Source organism: Symphalangus syndactylus, chromosome 18 (genome assembly GCF_028878055.3).
Source record: "Symphalangus syndactylus isolate Jambi chromosome 18, NHGRI_mSymSyn1-v2.1_pri, whole genome shotgun sequence".
Lineage (NCBI taxonomy): Eukaryota > Metazoa > Chordata > Mammalia > Primates > Hylobatidae > Symphalangus > Symphalangus syndactylus.
In genome coordinates this window covers 15044909-15050908 of record NC_072440.2, presented here as the reverse complement: position 1 = coordinate 15050908, position 6000 = coordinate 15044909, and the positions used below count along the sequence as shown (strand labels likewise).

At 57.6% G+C, this 6000-nt stretch overlaps 1 protein-coding gene across 1 annotated transcript in view; it reads left to right on the top strand.

Moving 5' to 3' along the window:
• The first annotated feature begins 1916 nt into the window (after window positions 1-1916).
• Window positions 1917-6000, top strand: part of PRR5 (proline rich 5) — a 71424-nt gene continuing 67340 nt past the window's right edge. The window contains exon 1 of the mRNA XM_063622975.1: window positions 1917-2123. The gene's annotated coding sequence lies outside the window, so the exon portion shown is untranslated. The remainder of the gene's footprint in view (window positions 2124-6000) is intronic.

Below are 6000 nucleotides of genomic sequence, written 5' to 3'. Positions count from 1 at the left end.
TATAACATGCTTGAAATGATAAAATTACAGAAATGGAGAACAGATAAGTGCTTGCAGGAGGGAGGAGGGAGGGAGACGAGCACATAAAAAGTCCACAGGGGGTCCTTTCCTGATGGAATGTTCCGTACCTTGATGGCATCTATGTCAATATCCTGGTTGTGATATTGTAGTATAATTTTGCAAGATTTTACCAGTGGAGAAAACTGGGTCCAAGACATCTCTGTATTATTTCTTATAACTGCATGTAAATCTATAATTATCTCAAAATAAGAAAGTTTAGGCTGGGTGTGGTGGCTCACACCTGTAATCCCAGGACTTTCGGAGGCCTAGGCGGGCAGATCACCTGAGGTCAGGAATTCGAGACCAGCCTGGCCAACATAGTGAAACCCTGTCTCTACTAAAAATACAAAAATTAGTCGGGCGTGGTGGCAGGCACCTGTAGCCCCAGCTACTCAGGAGGCTGAAGCAGGACAACCACTTGAAACCAGGAGGCAGAGGTTGCAATGAGCCAAGATAGCACCACTGCACTCCAGCCTGGGTAACAGTGCGAGACTCGGTCTCAAAAAAAAAAAGAAAAGAAAAGAAAGAAAGAAAGTTTAATTAGAAGTGGGGGAGGTCCTAGTGGTCACACACCAAGAGGCTGGATTAGATGACCTCAAAGGTCCCTCCAAGGCCAGGACATCCCTCTTGGCAGCACAGGGCTCAGAACAGCTCCACCTCCTTCTGGCACCTCTGGGGCCCTGTCTCCAGCCCCACCCCAGTACTCGATCCAGGCACAGTCTGCCCAGTCTAGATACCACCCAGACACTTTAGGCCCCTCTGTCCAGATGCCCTCTCCTCCCTCTGGGATGCCCCATCCTGCCGTTCAGGCAGAGCTGCTCACTCCCAGGGCCCTATGGACTCCATTAGAGTACCTGGGGTCTGGCCGGCATGCTTGCTGTCCTGGAATCTGGTCACCAGGAAGGCTGGCCATCTGATCTGTCTCATGTCAACACTGCTTCTGGGGGTTGAGTGGCTTAGCGTCAAACAAGCACAATGATGGAAGGGGAAAAAAAAGCTTTACAACTGAATATGGACACAAATATTTGCACAATTGCATTCTAAAGCATTAAAGCAATCACTACACCAAAAGACAAGAACCATAACCATCACCACCCGAATGCCCACAGCTTGGCCCCTGGTACAGGACTTTTGGCTTCTACCGGGCACTGACTGTCAATCCTGCTGGGGATTCCTGGGACAGACACCACTGCTCCCCGCCCACTGCCCCCACCACGGCCACGTATCAACGGAGAGGTGCTTAAACAGGGTGAGGCTGTTTAAGTGAAGAGTGAAAAGAAACCCTTTTAGAGACACTGGGGTGTGGGATGTGGGTTGTGGGGTGCAGGATGTGGGGTGCTGGATGTTTCCACCAGGGCAGTTCTTCTCAAACTTTACTGAACTCTGGAACCACCCAGAGGGCTTGTTAAAATAGGGGGCCCAACCCCTACAGAGTTTTGCTTCTGTAGGTCCGGGGTGAGGCCAGGGACTCTGCAGTAACGGAGGACACACTTTGAGAACCACACCCCTGGGCTGTTTTTGGTGTCAGGCCCATTCGTCTTCCCCTCCCTCCCCGCTCCGCCTGCGGCTGGACCCCGATCCCCGGGACAGGGACTGAGTCTGACCGTCTGATTTGTCCTCCCGGCTTCTAGCGCCCCGCTCAGGTCGGGGCTTGGGGACGGGGCGCTCTCTGGACGTTTGCGGCCCGCCAAGGGGTGGGGTGAGGGCGTCACGGGCCGATCCGGGCCGCCGGGTGACCCGGGACGCCCCCTGCCCCGGCGGGCGCCACCCACAGCCTGCGCAGTGCTCAGGGGCGGAGGCCGGGAGGGGGCCCAAGCGCCAGCCCCCAGCTCCGGCGGACTCGGGTGGGCGTGCCCGCAGACCCGCTTGCAGCACTTGGGCGAGTCTCTCCTGCAGCGCCCCGAGTCCCTGGGGGCTGCGGCGGCTGCGGGCGCCCCCGCGCGGGCCCGAGGGGCGGGACGCGGCGGAGCGGGGCGGGGCGGGGCCTCCGCGGCCCCCTCCCCCGGCCCCGGGCTCCGGCTCCGGCTCTGCGCGGTGGCGGCGGCGGCGGCGCGCGGACCGAGGTGAGCGGCGGCTACGGGTCCAGAGGCCCGGCCGGAGAGGGGACCGGTTGGCTGGGGTTGGGGGGCGGCACGCGCGCCCCTGCGAAAGGGGGCGCCCCGGGGCGGTGCCGGCGGAGCGGCGCGCGCATGTGTGTGCGCGCGTAGGCGCGCGCGCGCGACGCCGACTGCGGGGCCGTAGGGTGGGGTAGGGGTCGGACGGAATCTGCGGGGCAGGGGCGGACCCCTTGGATGAGGGTCCAGCCTCTCCCACCCCAGTCTCCCGGGACCTCCCGAGCTCGTTCTCTCCCAGCCTCTGTCGCGCGCCCCTCGCCCCGCCCCCTTCCCTCTATCTCTGAGTTTGTCCGCGTCTATGTGGGTGGGTCTCCGTCCAGCTGCCCCGTGTCCCCATCTCCTTCCCCGACACCGCTCCCTCCCCATGGCAGCTCTCCCCTCCCTCGCCATTGCCCCCCTTAATAGGGCAAACAAAGATGGTCGAGGATGGGGGACCCCCTTCCTTTCTGAGCCCTGTCCTGGCTCAGCCTGTGGCCCCCACCCCTCTGGCCTCTGGCCTGGGCCTCCAGCCACTTCCTGGCTGGTAGCTGGCCCTGCAGAGTGGGTGGGGGCAGGTGGAGGCAGCAGGCAGACCCGGGGGCAGAGGCTCCAGGGCTGGAGCGCTTAGCGGTCTGTAAGGTCAGAGCCTGGGGAGACACCCTCACCATCCCTTGGCAGGTGGGGACACTAGGCAGGTCTGCCTGGCCACGGGTCTGCGCCTCTGACCTAATCAGATGGATTTCTAGACCCTGTTCCCATGAGCAGAGCCTGACGCTTTCTAAGATTTTTTTCCACCAGAGCCAAGGTAGAAGGCTGGGGGAGGGTCCCAGGTCCAAAGGTCACACACAGGATGTGGTCCCAGCGACTGGGTCACTTCCTCCAAGCGGCCTCCACTTCCCTACCACTGGCATGGGTGGGAGTGACATCTGTGGACAGAGGCCATGAGGACCGTGTGGGGTGGCCCAGCTGCAAGGTGATTAGTGATGCTCTTGGTGGGAGGGTGGTAAGTCCTATTCCCTGGGCTGGATCTGGAGGCGGGAGGGCGCCTCCCTGTGGCCCCTCGGGCCTTCTGCGCTGGGCGCAGCCTCGAGAATCCTGGGGGTAAGCTGGGGCTCTCCAAGTGAGGTCCTGGACCCCCAGATCATCCTCGTTGATGACAGTGCTTGATAAAATGTCAATTCCTGGTCCCTGTCCTGAGCTGGTAAGGGGGCACCAGGAATCTGCATTTTGTAAGTCCCCCATCGTCATTCTAATGCACATTAAGGTGTGAGCACCGCTGGGTGGTAACATGGGATGAGGGGGACAAAGTCATCTACCTCCCTCCGGCTGGCGGGCAGCGAAGAGGACCAAGAAGGGCCCATCCTGGGGTCTACAACTTTGCTGTGTCCCTGAGCAAGCTGCTCCCCTCTTGGAGCCCAAGTCCCCCAGCAGTCAGAGGAGGTTATGGCCTCCCCAGGGGCCTTTCCTGCTGAGCAGTCTGGGATTCTGAGCCCTTTGTTTAAATTGTGGGGCGGGGATTGCTGTGAAGTCCAGCAGGCCTGAGTCAGGATCCCAGCTCCAGCACTGGCTGGCTGTGTGGCCCTGGACAGGTCACTTTGCTTCTCTGGTCCTTGGGTTACTCACCTGAAAACTGGGGATCATCATATTACCCCCACTCATCCACCCACAGGGGCAGTCAGGGAGGTCCAAAGAAGTGTGGTGCCCCACGTCGCAAGCACACCATGGTGTGGGTGGATTAGCCGTGGGAAGGGCTGGCACTTCTGTGTCTTGGCTGTTTTAACTGGGTAGCGGTGGGGACACTCGCATGGACTTAATTCCTCACCAGCAGGGAAAGCAGCCTGTGCAGAAACATTTGTGAGCTAATGGGTTTTTTGTTTCTAATGGATGGCCTAAAAGGCCTGGGGACAGTAACGCAGAACCGCCTGGCAGAGGCAGGCAGCGTGGTGTGGTGCCAGCTTTCCTGCTCATGCCCAGCAAGTCAGGGGCGCAGACACCAGGAGGGGCGGGTGACGAGAAGGAAATAGGAACACCAGCCCCTCTCCGGGTGCCCCAAGTTGTGGACGTTTGTGGATGTGAACAAAACCGTCTTCTGGGACATGTGTGAGAAGAACAGAGCTCTCATGAGACTCCCGTAGAGAAGGAGAGGCATTCATTCATTCATTCATTCACTCATTCATGAAGACCTTCCCCAGGCCCCACAGTTGGAAGGAGGTCCCCTCAACATAGAAAGACCCACGCAGAAACGGACAGGCTACCGATGCCGTGTGAATGCGATGCTATCCAGATCAGATGGCGGTGTGGGTCGCCCACAGGCTCAAACAGCAGGGTCAGGGCATCCTGCTTCAAGACCCTCATCCTGAAGCCCAGGGGGGCCGCAGGGGGCCAGTGCGGAACAGGACCAGCCATCTCTTGGATTAGACGCAAGAAATGTGAATCAGAATCTTGGGCCATTATGAAGACATGGTTTAGCTGAACAAAGAGGTGGCTTCTTGGTGACAAGACAGCCCTCATTTTTTATTTTAACCACATCTCTCTTTTTTCTTGTGTCTTAAAATTGAATCTTGCTGGGGAGCACGTGGTGGCACGGGGGCTTGGAAGTCTGGTGAGCATATTTCTCGGTGACTTCAGAAACCCTCAGTCTGGGAGAGCAGCCCTGGTGCTGCTGCCACCCAGAGGCTTGGCTGCAGACCCTCGGACCCTCAGCTTCTGGTGGCCCAGCAGGAGGAGCCTTCAGGAGCCAGGGAGAGGGGAAAGGTTAGGGATCCCAGAGTTAGGGCCACCTACTGTGGGAAAACTGTCTAAGCTCCCTGAGCTTCAGTTCTCTCATTGCAAGGTGCAGATTGGAATAAACAGCTTAGGCGACTGAGGGGGTGGGTTCTGGAGCCAGCTGCCTGGGTTCGAATCCTGTCCCACCTCTCTGGAGATCTTGGCAAGTTACTTAACCTCTGTCTGCCTCCACTTCTTCATCGAAGAAATAGTGATTCCTGTCGCACTCTAGGCTGTAGGCTGCTGTGAGAGTTAAGCGACTTCATGTCGAGCTTGAACGGTCCCAGTTAGGACTGTTCCCTGTGAGTTGTGTAAAGTAGTAATGTCATCCTGTAGCCACGTGGTCTTGCTATAGTGATGTGCTCTTCTAGTGACATAGCCTTGTGGTGCCTAGTCTTGTAGCGCTGTGGTCTTGTAGTGTCGTGATCCTGTGATAACCCTGCCTTGGCATCAGCCGTGGCGTTGGTATTGGTATTAATGTTAATGTTGGGGTGGCCCTAAGGGTACAGGCAATGAGATGAATACAGTGCTCACTCTGGGCCTGGCACAAGGAAGCCCTCAACTGATGCGTGTGCCCTTCTGTCCCCTGCCCCAGAGGAGTAGGGACAGAGATGGAGTTTGCTATTGTGTTACAGCAGTACCCACATGCTGGGGCAAGTGGGGATGGGGCAGGGCCAAGTCCTTGTTTAAAAGATGTCAAGATGGCCGGGCATGGTGGCTCATCCCTGTAATCCCAGCAGTTTTGGAGGTTGAGGCAGGTGGATCACCTGGGGTCAGGAGTTCGAGAGCAGGCTGGCCAGCATGGTGAAACCCCATCTCTACTAAAAATACAAAATTAGCCAGGCGTGGTGGCACATGCCTGTAGTCCCAGCTACTTGAGAGGCTGAGACAGGAGAATTGCTTGAACCCAGGAGGCAGAGGCTGTAGTGAGCTGAGATTGCGCGAGTGCACTCCAGCCTGGGCAAGACAGAGTGAGACACTGTCTCTAAATAAATAAATAAATAAATAAAATAAAAGATATCAAGAAAACACACGTATTTGTCTCGGCACAGAGGACATTGCTGTCCTGAGTTCTGACTCC